The sequence below is a fragment of the Notamacropus eugenii genome, chromosome 3, assembly GCF_028372415.1.
Source record: "Notamacropus eugenii isolate mMacEug1 chromosome 3, mMacEug1.pri_v2, whole genome shotgun sequence".
NCBI classification, from domain to species: domain Eukaryota; kingdom Metazoa; phylum Chordata; class Mammalia; order Diprotodontia; family Macropodidae; genus Notamacropus; species Notamacropus eugenii.
In genome coordinates, this window is record NC_092874.1 from 429,106,766 (window position 1) to 429,120,202 (window position 13,437).

The 13,437-nt window shown below is 41.5% G+C and overlaps 1 long non-coding RNA gene across 3 annotated transcripts in view; it reads right to left on the minus strand.

Annotated features, from left to right (window-relative positions):
- LOC140497425 (uncharacterized) overlaps positions 1-12,716 on the minus strand; it is a 40,362-nt gene extending 27,646 nt beyond the window's left edge. For 2 of the 3 annotated variants that reach the window (XR_011964682.1, XR_011964681.1), the window contains exons 1-2: positions 11,581-12,716; positions 3,783-3,896 (exon numbers count right to left, since the gene is read on the minus strand). This is a non-coding gene — a long non-coding RNA (uncharacterized lncRNA). Of the gene's footprint in view, positions 1-3,782; positions 3,897-11,576 lie in introns of all 3 variants that reach the window. The other variant, XR_011964683.1, reaches the window with a different exon arrangement.
- Positions 12,717-13,437: the final 721 nt, after the last annotated feature.

Below are 13,437 nucleotides of genomic sequence, written 5' to 3' on the forward strand. Positions count from 1 at the left end.
AAGTAACTTAAGCAAGTTACTTAAGTGATCTGGAGCTCAACGTCCTTTACACTGAAGATGAAATGATAATAATTTTGACCACTCAACAGATGAGTTGAGTAGAGATGATACAGACACAAGATCCTTAAGAAACAGGGCATGATCATCCCAGTGATAACTCACTCTTGTGCAGCAGCTGGAAAGTGCCCAGGGTACTGGGGACAGAGAGCATGCCGTGATAAACAGTAGTCATGAAAAGCATTCTGGGGCCACACAGTTAATGTATACGCAGCACAGGACTACTGACAATCCCATACCTTTCTATTAAGTCATTTCTAGTTTTTTCTTTCTTGTATTCTCTCTAAATCTAAAATATTCCCTTGGGTAAGGTAAGCAGGGAATGTAGGACCATCATTCTCATTTTGCAGGGAAGGGGATGAGGCTAGGGTGACATGATCCCAATTTCACATTGGTTAAGGAGCAAACACCCTCTGCTCTACCCAGATGTCCTCTCTAGACAGAGACCCATGCATTCCTCAAAGCCTTGGGCTTTCCAGGAGAATGGTTTAGCTCTCCTTGCCACTGGTTTCCTCTAACCTCCCCAGAGGAAAGAGTCTGGCAGCCACAGTTCCCTTCATGTAGATAGAGTGTACAAAGAACAAGGTCAAAGGCCCTGGCTAACGCCTCCTGGCCCCCCGCAGTGTTCTAATTACCTATGGGGCATGCTGACCAAGGCACCTATCTCCCCGGTAAGAGGCCAAAGTAAACACATTTCTTAGATGAGTATTAAGAGGAGGGAATGTTCTATACTGAGGAACAGAGGTCCTTGTCAAACACCTCAGGGTGTTTAACAGATTATCTAGTGTGGTGGAGTGAAAAGAGGGCTGGATGTGGCCTCAGAGAACCTGTGTTCGAATGCTACTTTGTTTCTTGGACATATTTGTCTTCTCTGGATCTCCTTCCTCCCCTCACCCCAAAATGAAGAAATTAGACTATTTGATCTCTAGGGCCCTTTCTAACCTGAAGTTCTAGGGTCTTTAGACCCTAGAAGGGCCTTATTAAGTGTTTGCTGTGTGCCAGACTCTTCAGAGAATAGGAAAGAGAAGGAACAGAGTTCATATACCACACAGCCAATAAACAGGGCAGTACATAGTGAGCAAGGGAAGCTAGGTGGTATAGTGGAGAGACGACTGGACCTGGAGTCAAGAAGACTAATCTTTCTGAGTTCAAATCTGGCCTCGGACATTTACTAGCTAGTTGTATGGCCCTGGGCAAGTCACTTCACCCTGTTTGCCTCAGTTTCCTCATCTATAACATGAGCTGGAGAAGGAAATGACAAACCATGCCAGTATCTCTGCCAAGAAAATCCCAGATAGGTCATGAAGAGTCAGACACAACTGAAATGACTAAACAACAATAATCTAATCAATATTATACCTAATCAAGATGATGAGAGCTCAGAGAAAGGGGAGAGCAGAACTGGGGCAGTCAGACGAGACTTCAGAGAAAAGATGGCACCCAAGTCTGGCCTTACGGGATGGCAGAGAGGAAGACACAGAACACAGCAAAATTCTAGACTCATGAAAAATGAGCCCTGGAAGAGAAATCAGAAACCATCTGGTCCAAGCCTCCCATTTTACAGTCAGACTCAGACTCAGAAGGAATGTGACTACTCACTGTGTTAGTGGTAAGACAGTGTCAAGGATACAGTGTGGTAGACCCTTTGACCCAGCAATACCACTACTAGACCTGTATCCCAAAGAGATTTAAAAAGAAAAAAAAGATAAAGGACCTATATGCGCATAAATATTTATGGCAGCTCTTTTTGTGGTAGCAAAGAATTGGAAAATGAGGGGAAATCCAACAAGTGGCAAAATGTAGAAAAACATTCCTAGTTATCATTGCTCTCAAAGTCCCTGAGCTTAGAGTTTGAGTTTTGATGGCTTATAATGAGGGGAAATTACAATTGTTTCCTGTTCTGGCCACAAATCTGGAGGGTCTTTCCTTCCTAGATTGATATTTGTGATGGTAAGTTGGGCCATCTTTTGTCTCAGTTCTTACCTAACTTTTTGTCATTGAATGGCTGTTGCCTCAGACAAACAGAAGACTGGGAAAGACCTTAATTTAGAAAGTCCAAGGTCACCCATTGCATCCCGGGGCATTGCCAGTTGTCTTGACTTTTGCATTGCCACTGGACTTTGATGACTGGGGAGGAGAGCTTGAGATTGACACAGCTCTGCCTCACTTAAATCTAATTGACACGCAAGTCAAGACATCATTGTGATGTCATTGGTCCTCTGAGGACAAGGGCCAGAGACAACACTATGATCGTGATCAAATACTATTTGCTATAAGAAACAACAAACAGGATGCTTTCAGAAAAACCTGGAAAGACTTAAGTGAACTGATGCAAAGTGAAGTAAACAGAACCAGGAGAATGAGCAGTAGTACTATACAATGATCAACCATGAATTACTTAGCAAACTCAACAACACAATGATCCAAGTCAATTCCAAAAGACTTATGATGAAAAATATTATCTGCAGGGAAAGAACTGATGGAATCTGAATGCAGATTGAAGCATACTTTTTTTAAACTTTATTTTTCTTGGTATTTTTTGGTTTGTGTTTTCTTGTGTGTTCATGCTTTGCATGACTGCCTATGTAGAATCTATATTAAATTGTTTGCCTTCTAAAAGAGGGAAGAGGGGAGGGAGGGAGGGAGGAAGAGAATTTGGAATTCAAAAATTTTTTAAATGAATGTTAAAATTTGTTTTTACATATAATTGGATAAAATACAAAAATTTAAATAAAAAAATAATGAAAAAATATAGTATTCTAACACTTAAATTCTGATTATCTGGGATTCCATAGGTGGTCCCATAACAGAAGCTACCTGGGAGTTGAGGAGTGGGAGATGGGGTAGAAAAAGAAATAGAGGGGAGAAGCTAACACCCATCCCAGGCTCAGAAGAAATGCTGGTAAAGTGCATGAGCTCTTAATATTTTTGGTGTCATGGACCTTTTGGCCAGTCTGGGGAAATCTAAGGATCCTTTTTCACAATATTGCTTTTAAGTAATTGAAGGAAATGCTAAATTTCAGTTAGAAATGAGTGAAAATAAAAAGATAATTTGGTTCCAAGGTCACAAACCTCCTGAAGTCTATCCACAGACTATGGACCCAAGGTTAAGAACACCTACTATAATGGAAAAAACAATGAATTTGGAATCAAAAGACCTGGGTTCATGTCTCACCTTTTTGGCTATGTGGCCTTGGGCAATTCAGTTCAATCAGATAAACATTTATTAAGCATTTACTGTACGTAAGGAAAATGATGCTATGACTTGCAAGTGAATTGGATTTTAAGTGAGAACTTGGAAAGACTTCAGCTTCAAAAGGCCAAGGTGTCCAACTGCATTCTGGTCCACCTCCAGTCATCCTGATCTATATCTTGCCACTGGACCCAGATGGCTCCAGAGGAGAAAGTGAGGCTGCTGACTTCGCACAGCCCTCCCTCACTTAAATCCAATTCGCTTGCAAGTTACAGCATCACCTTCCTGATGTCATGGTCCTCTTTGAGAAGGAAGAACAAATTACCCACAACTGTACATAAGGCACTATGTAAGCACCAAAGATTCAAGAATAAAAAAGTCCCTACCTTCAAGGACCTTACAGTATAGACCATAAAACTTATAAGCAGTTGAATAAATACAACATAATTTGGATGCTGAAATATTTGCATTTTATCCTAAAGACAATAAAGGGTCACTTAAAATTGTGAACAGATGATTGAAATGGTTAGACCTGCTCTGTAGGAAGATTTTGATATATTTAGGAATTGAAGAACATCTCCTTTTGCTCCTGGATCACGTGCAGACTTTACATCCTCCAAGTATCCCCTATGACCTTCTTCTTGCACTGTAGGAGAAGAGCAGAGAAGGAAGAAAGAGGGAGAGTATAATAATAATTAATAAACTCTGTTTATTAAATACCTTCTACTTCCTGCTAGTCACTATGCTAAGCACTTCACAATTGTTGTCTCATCTGAATCTCACAACAACCCTGGGAGGTGGGTGCTATTATAATCCCCATTTAATAGTTGCCCAGAGTCACATAGCTAGTAAATGTTTGAGACTGGATTTGAATTAAGGTAATATTCTCCAATATTTTTTCATCCTGTTACTGGCTGGGCTGTCCGTCAGTAGGAGACCAACTAGAATGGCACAAAAGAAAACCACAAAACCCATTACTACCTGATCTGATATTGACAGACTGATCAGCCAGTCAGTGACATCTGTGGAAAGAGAAAGCACAAATGGTCTCTCCTTCTACAATATATTTTTATGTGACCCACCTATTAATGGAACCAGTGACAACAATAATAAAAAAAATCCTGCATGTGTCCCTTTGTGAGAACTGAGTCACTTCAAATTTATCAGAATTGAAGAAAAAGGCATTAGGCCCTTGTCTGAGGAGCAATATCTCTCATCCTGAGAAAGTTTTTTCAAGACTCAGCCTGAGCTGAGGTACAGAGACAAAAAAGCATGGAGCACATTTAGGAAACTGAGTTCATTTTGGTTGAACTGCAGGTAGGGGAAGAAGAGTAATTGGAGTAAATAAAAAAAATTAAAAATGGGTTGAAGGTAGACTGTCCTGGATGATGGATCACAAAACTCAAATTCCATCTTGTAGGCAGAGGGGAGAGAAGAAAATGTCCAGAGTAGGCAAGGAAAATAATCAGAACTGGACTGTAGGGAGAGAACTTTGGCGGTAGCATGTAGGATGGCTTGGAGAAGGAAAAAATGTGAATTTTAGCCATATTGAGTTTGAACCTAAGAAGAGGTGGACTGGAACTTGGGAGGTATGAAGGTTGTGAATGTGTGTGTGTGTGTGTGAGAGAGAGAGAGAGAGAGAGAGAGAGAGAGAGAGAGAGAGAGAGAGAGAGAGAGAGAGAGACAGAGAGAGAGACAGAGAGAGAGACAGAGAGAGAGACAGAGAGAGAGAAACAGAGAGACAGAGAGACAAAGAGAGACAGAGAAAGACTGAGAGACAGAGGCAGAGAGAGAGAGGAAAAGAGAGAGAGACAGAGAGAAAGACAGAGAGTAACAGAGAGAGAGACAGACAGACAGAGAGAGATCTGTGTAGAGAAGATAATATGATAATTGAATTCTGGGAGATAATGAAATTACCAAGTGAATTTGGAGTGAGACCAAAAGAACTATGACAAAGCCTTGAGAAATTTCCATTGATAAGGGGCTTGGGATGGCTTTACTGAGAAGGAATTGTCATAAAAGCACCTTCAGGGAGAGCAAGATCTTGGAAGCCAAAGTCATAGAGAGGATCTAGGAGGTTCAAAGGGAAGGAGAAGGAGATGTGTTGACAATCTCAAAAGCTGCAGAGAGGTCAAAGGAACATGGACCGATAATAATTTGTGGGATTTAGCAGTTATGGGATTGTCAGTAATCTTGGAGAGAGCAGTTTCAGTGGTAGGATGAAAAACTTGACTTGAGAAGGGAGAGAAAGGTGAGGAAATAGAGTCAATAAACACAGATGGAGTTTTCTAGGAGTTAAGTTATGAAATGTAGGAGAGACATAGAATAATAGCTTGAAGGGATGGTAATGTCATTAAGAATGAGAAAGACCAGAACTTATTTCAAGGCAGCCAATAGACAAGAAGATATTAAAGATAAGAGAATGATTAAAGGGGTGAGTTTCTAGAGAAGACAGGAGGAGATAAAATCAATGGGTCAAGTAATTTGACCTTGGTAAGAAGTAGAACTGCCTCTTCTCATATCCTGGAACAAAGGAGGAAAGATTTAGAAATAGTGGAAAAGACTTTGGAGATGGGGAGTTGGAAAGAAGAGGGAGTTCATCGTAGATGGCCTCAATTTCCCAATAAATGAAGAAACAGAGTCCTCTGATGAAAAGGAGAGGGAAATGGTGGCATTGAGGATATAAGGAAAGAAAAATGGTTTGGGGAATATGTCAGAGAACTTATTAAGGAAGAATGAAAATATGGTTGCACAGCAGTGAGAAACTAGTTGAGATTTCATAATACAAGTTCATAGTGGACCCAGTCAGTGTGATTATGAGAATCCTTTCAGTAGCATTAAATAGCCTTTGGATGGGGAGTAGAGGTAGAAGATGGCAGAGGTAACTGTAGATTGAAGTCTGGCAAGACAATAATTACAATGGTGTGATAAAGTGGAAAGAGGGTCAAGAGTAAAGGAGTAATGTATAGTTGAACTGATTAAATATGAGGTCAAGACTGAAGGGAAGAAACTGCAGCTGGAGTAAAAGTGATAGACCGGGAAAAATACAGACAGCTAAAGTCACTAGATAGTGGTGAGAATACAGAATACTTTTTAAGTACAGTGAGATAGAAAGAGAGAAGTGGGATAAGAGATTGGAATGTAGGTTCTTTGTATCCCCATCACAAAACACAATCCCTGGCACAGGGTGGGTAAATTGAACTAAATGAACAGAAAGAAGAATTTCATAGATCTGCATTGGAGAGATAGCACAGTTATGGGTGAAGGTGAGATCAAGGGTATGACATCACTGCAGGCTGTCAGATAAAGTGAAGATGTCAGTCAGAAGAGTTGAGAAGTTTAATGAACTGGGAGGCTAGGGCATTTGAGGGAACTCTATGAATACTTTCTATGTGGATGTTCCTTCCAATAATACAGATCAAAACCATCCATTCCTACCCATCCTATGGGACGCTCATCTATGTTCTTCCATAAATTTGCTGCATGTTGGTGGCCTACCCAACATGCTTTGCATCTCTTAGCATTCTGGGGATATCAATGAAACATTTAGGCTCTCCGTCAATCATCACTCCCTCTCAGTATATGACTAACCTATCTTTTTTATTATTATTATTCTGGCCACACATTTATTTAATTTCCTTTATACTCATTCTCCTCCATAATTTCTAACATATGAGAAATGTTCATATTGAAGTATTCAAGTAATGTGGCAGAAGTTAAGTAGAAGGAAATACTGTCAAAGAAAAGAATCAGAATTTGAGAGTTGGAAGGGACCTAAGCAGTCATCTAGTGCAACCAATACCCCAAAGGAATCCCTACTTTATAACATATAACATGCCAAACACACCCAAGAAATTTCTTCATGAAGAGCTCTAAGGAGGGTGAACCCACCACCTCTCGAGACATCTTATTTCATTTTGGAATAGCTCTAATTATATATAGGTAGGTAGGTAGGTAGGAAGGTAGTTAGGTAGATAGATAGATATAGATATAGATAGATAGAAAGCTCTAATTATATATAGGTATAGATATAGACACATAACTCTAATTATATACAGACATAGATACATAGCTCTAGTTATATATAAGGATAGATAGCTCTAATTATACGTAGGCATAGATAGATGGATAGATAATGTAGATATAGATATGTCGTTATAGGGCAGGGGAAATTATTTAGAAGCTGATAGAGGAGTACAAGAAAGTTCGGGATTGCATGATGAAGATGGAGTAAACATCAGAGTGGGAAAGGTTTCCAGATTTCAACACTATGTCTTAGCCACAATCTCACATTCAATCATCTTTTAGCTTATGGAGCCTTCTAACTCTGAAACATTCCTCTGTTCTGCTGACCTCCTTCTCCAACTGGTAAGTTTTTCCTTAGGCCTCCATTTGGGGAGAGGTCCAGGTCAGTCAATTATTGCCCTTCTATCTGACTTCTCAGACCTTAACATCACTTCCACAGCAGATACTTTTCCTTTTCCTTTCTCCATTTTCAGCTCTCTTTTACCTTCATTAGAAGATAGGCTCCTTGAGGCAGGGTCTGTCTTTTTTTTTGCTTATTTTTATTCCCAGCACAGTGTCTGGCTTGTAGTAAATGCCCAGTGTGTTGGAGGCTGTGAAAAAAGATTCACTCAGTATGGGAGAGGGCAGTCAGAGATGTATTGTTCCCTGGAACGAGCAAGGTTTTCATGAGGGTAGGAAGACTGGAAGAGAGAAAGAGGGGGACATCTACAGTGAAGGGAAGTTTGTTAGTGATCCAAGAGGGTTTGGAGGAAGGGGTCCAGAGAGAACAATAGAGAGGATAAGATGGGGGCTCAGGAAGGGTAGGGTTGAGATGGACAAGATTGAGACAGTGGAGATGAGTAGCATAGCAATGAGGTTTTCAGCTCAGCAGCAAACCACTTGGAGTCACAAGAATCAGAGTTGGAGGAGTTAAATGTTGACTAGCCATAGGAAGAGCACAATAGCAGATAATAGGGGCTTCCACCCTCCAGGATCCTGTGGTGACAGAGAGAGATATCAGCTTGGACTTTCAAATGCCAGGGCAGAAAGCGCTGAGCTGGGATGAAGATCAAAGGTCAGGTGGAGCATCTGGGGAGGTAGATGCCTGGTGATCAGATCCCCAAGGACCTGACTAACTTCACTCAGAGCCATGCCTTTGCTTCATCCTAAGATCATAGAATCATAAGCTCATAAATTTAGAGCTGAAAGGTGTCTCAGAGCTCATAAAGTCCACCTTTTCACTTTATAAATAAAGCATCTGAGACTCAGAGAGGTTAATGGATGCGTAGCCAGAAGAGACTCTCTTTGTGGAGTGATTACTTGGCTCCTGGCATCCAGGATACAGCTGAGAGAACTCTGATGGTCCCCTCTCATCAATGTGACCTTAAGAAGTATTTTTGCCATTCTGGGTCTTAACTTCTTTATCTATAAAATGAGTAGGTTGAACCACATGATCTTAAGGCCCCTTCTATTTCTAAATCTCTCTGGTCCTCTGATTCTAATCCTGTGCATGGTCCTGGCAGAGAAGTCTGCTCCAAGTGGCCCTGGTTGTGCTGGCAAGAGGCCTGGTCTCTAGGTGCTTCATGGTTACAGAGGACAGGAGCAATTGGGCTTTCATGATGGCTTGGAGAAGCAGGTCAAAACAAATAATAGTTTTACACATGGCTGTAGGTTCTGGAGCAAACTGGTAATGAAGTATGGCAGTGTTGTCAAGGTATCCCCCAGGGCAGAATACGTGTACGCCTACCCATGCAATGCCAGGGTAAGAAGTCCTCCCAAGCTCTGTGGGTAAAGCATGATCCTCCCAGTCCCAGTGATGCAAAAGGGAGGAGAAGGTGCTGGGTAGGTATTTTAGTGATAGAGAAGGGCCACTGTGCTTGGATGTTTGGGAGCTGGGGAGGGCAAGACATTTCCTCTCTGAGTCTCAGTTTCCCCATCTATAAAATAAGAGGGTTGGACTACACGATCTCAAGTCCCTTGTAGAAAGGGGAAAGGTGCAGTGGACAGAACTCTGGGCCTGGGGTCAAGAAGACTTGAGTTCAAATCTAGCCTCAAACATTTAATAACTCTGTGACCCCAGGCAAGTCACTGAACTTCTGTTTGCCTTAATTTCCTTAACTGCAGAATGGTGATAATAGTAGCACCAACCTTCTGGAGTTGTGAAGATCAAATGAATAGTAACTGTAAAGAGTGCCTAGCCCAGTGTGTGGCACTCAGTACGTGCTATATAAAAGCTTACCCCCTTTTCTGTCTTCCTCGCAGTTCTCACAGTCTGATCCTATGATCCTGTGTCCTTTTCCTTAGTGATTGTGGAGATTCCATATATCATATATGGGTGATGCTTTCCCTTGTATAGGGTTACAAGCCATCATTTTTCAGTCTAAACCCCAGGAAGTGGGGGAACTGGACTCAGCTATCCTCAATCTGTTGATGACACAAGTGTGGAAGACCTATGGTTCCAAGAAGCATTAACAAGGGCATCTGGCAGGAGGTGCCAACTCTGAACCAAGAAAGGACTTGAATGGAGACTCAGACAAGAAGAGTCATATGATGAGTCTTCTCCTGAGGCAATATGGTAGGGCTAAGCCCAGGGTCACTGGATATATAGAGGGCTACTAAGTCCATGAATACATCTACCACTATTGGGCCCAAGCATGATGGTTTTCCACATAGGAAACCCAAGCAAAGGCTGAGAGTGGACCTCAGTTAAATCTTGTTTAGAAGAATGAGGGAGGTGGGTTAGCCCCAAATACTTGAGTTTCCATGGGAGTGTGAAGTTACATTAGCCTAACCCCTTCGTTTTACAGATGAGAGGTCAATAGAGGTCAAGGGTGCAGGTGGGGATTTGAACCCAGGCTCTCAGACCCTAAATCTAACATACTTTTCACCATATGACACCATTTCCAAAAAGAAGCTAGTGTATTCATCATGCTGAGACAACTAGACTATAGAAACTCTTGCCTGACCTTTAAAATAGTCTAGTAGGCTGAAGAGAATGCTGGCCCTGGAGTCAAGTGACTTGGGGTCACATTCTATCTTGGATAACTTACTAGTTATATGGCCTAGCTTGCCAGCTATGAGGAATTTATCTCTCTGCGCCTCAACTTCCTCATCTGTCAATTGGGCATAACAGCACTCATACTACCTACCTCCTGTTAAAATTTATAGGTGAGTTATCAATGCTTGTTGAGTTAAGCTGGGTTGCATTGGACCTTCCCCATTCGGCTACTTCCATCCTGCCATTGATACATTGAAGACCTTTGCTCTTGCACCTTGGACCCTAGTCCTATCTCTGCCCCCTGGTTTGCTAATGACCTCCTACAAGCTGCTCTGATGGTGATCCTTGTTACCCCTTCAAAAAGTTGTCTCTGACCAATCATTATATGTTACCACTGAAGGCTGTCCCTCTAGAACCAGAATCATCATTGCTGTTAATGCCAAGGAGGGAGCTGAGTCAAAACTTAGGGTCACCCAGCTCCAGGCAAACTATGGATATCTATGGAGCTTTGCCATTCCTCAGCATTGCACTCTCAATTTCATTCTACAGATATACATTAAGCACCTATCAGATATAGGATATTGTGCTAAATATTGGAGATGATGAAATGTTTTGTAACATGAAGTTATTTTTAAAGTTCCTACTCTCAGGTGGATTACACTTTAATTTCTATAAAAGGAGTCCATAAGAGCTAGAAAAGGAAGAACTGAAGACTAGAAGAGGAACGTTCTTTTATGTTTCTCAAGGTCGTAGATCAAGTTAGTGGCACAGCTGGAATTAGAAACCAACCCTCCTGATTTCAGATCCAGTCCCTTGTCCATGGAAGGAGAAAGTCAGTGTAGTTAAGGGGGAGAGTTTATCCCCCTGAGCTGGGATGTAGAACATCGAAAACACGAAGGGGGAGGGGATTGTAATCATTAACCTTGGGCAGCTGCCAGTTCCTTCTGTTCTAGAGTCACCTGCTTTTTGATGTCAACACCCCCCCTTTCCTCTCTGCCCAGCACAACTAGACAAAGGAGAGGGAGACCTCCCTGGCATTCCCACTGTGGGAGAGCCCCTGGAGGGCAAAAGAGGCATAAAGAAATTCACCTTCATAGACTTATGGAAGCTACTGAATGTTGGAGCTAAAAGGGACCTTCAAATATAGAACAGAGAGTGTTAAAAGTAAAAGGGACCCATAAATAAAGAATGTTAGAATATAGATTGTTTGAACTGCACAACTATAGACAGATCTTAAAACATGGAATATCAGAACAAAATATTAGGGCTAGAAGGGGCCTTAGGGCATAGAATGCCAAAGCCAGAAAGAATCTTAGGACTCACCTACCTCAGCAGCTTCATTTTTCAGGTGAGGAAACTGAGGAATAAAGGCATGAAGCTAGCTACTCAAGGTCACATGGCTTGTTAGTAGCAGAACCAGGACCCAAACTCAAGTTTCCCAACTCCTAACCTAGTGCTCTTTCCACAAGGCAGTCTCTCTCTTGAGCTCTGATCATCTTGACAGCTATGTGACGTCTCTGTTGTCCTTTCTAACTCAGTTTTTATCTCCAGCAATCTTGCATTTGTTTGGCGATGAAGAAATGAGGGACAACAGCAACCAGTCATTGAGAAATGTCCAACATACGCACGCTGGAGGTCAGGCATTGATTGTCCGGGGGCTATACCATCGAGACGCACGTCTACTTGCCTTGGAACGATAGGACTATAAACATGATAAGCCTCTGGGGTTCTAGGTCACTGAAAGGGGACTTAAGGCAGCAGAATGAGAATGAGATTGCAGATCTCCTCTTGCTAAGGTCCTGGGGCTTATGTTTATCTGTGTGGGAGATAGCAAACCGAAGACTTGTATTCAGCCACACTTGAATAAACTTAATAGCAATGAAAAAGACTCCAACTGGCTATTCACAGGTCATCATCAAGCCTAGCCAAATTCAAGGCAAACCTCTGGACAAATGAGAAGGTTATTGCCTGAAGTCTCACAGATAGGAAGTGACAAAGTCAGAATTTGAACTCAAGTCCTCTGACTACATATTGTCTTTCATGAAGTCCAAATTGTACTTGAAAAAGAGCTAGTACCCAGGCTATCTCTCAACTATTCTTCCTGATTTCTCCAAACCAGTCCTCTCTGAGCACATCCATTTCTGGTGAACACACAAGTCTTGTAATGCATGATTTAATGGGTTCCAGCACTTTGCACAGTTTTTGGCACTTAATAAATATTGTTTTCATTCATTCATTCTCCCTTGAGTTATTGGCCCATCCAAAAATCTAGTTTGCCTAAGGAAGAACAGAAAGAACTACACACAGCTCACTTGGGGCCAGTAATTCTAGTTGAGAGATATCCTTGGAAACTAGAAATAAAAGATTCTGTGCTCTATCCTTAGGGGGAATTTTTTTTATAAAATAAGAAAATTAAAATGTAATTAAATTTTAATTTTTAATAAATTCAAAAACGTTTTAAAAATATTTGATGGACTGTAACATGGAGGAAGGATTTCCCTTGTTCTACTTAGTTCCAGAGGACAGAACCAGCAACAATGGGAGGAAATTTTGAAAAGACAACTGTAGGCTCCTGTGTCTTTCCCACCAGGCACTAGTGTTAGACACTGGAGAAACAAGCCTTCACATCAATGAATCACAACAGCCAAGGTCACTTCTAGTTTCCAGATCCTGGGATCGAGGATCACTTGATGAACATAAAATTGTATTGCTTACAAAGGGCTTCACGATCCAGTCTTCCATCATCTCTCTCCATTAAGGATTGCATCATGGTACAGAGGGGACTCTGAGTTACTGAAGGCTATGCTAGTAGGGTGGCTCTGAGATTGGAAAGACTTTGAGAAGAATCCTCCAGAAGGACAACGTCTGGCATCCAAGAACCAGACTTGCTATGCAGATAAAGGCTTGTCACCAGAAATCTGATCACCCAGGGATAGAGTGGCTGGTTTTGTTTTGGCTTAGTTTCCCTACTCAATTCAACAAACATTTTTTTCAGTGTCTACCATGACTCTGTGCTAGTCCCTGCAGACATGAAGACGCACCACAACTTATCTTCTACTTGGAGAACATGATATATACACAGAGAAGTAGATACAAAGTATATACAAGAAAAGACAAATCAATCAATCATCAAGTGTTTATTAAGCATCTACTCTGTGCCAGGTCCTGTGCTAGATGCTGGTGA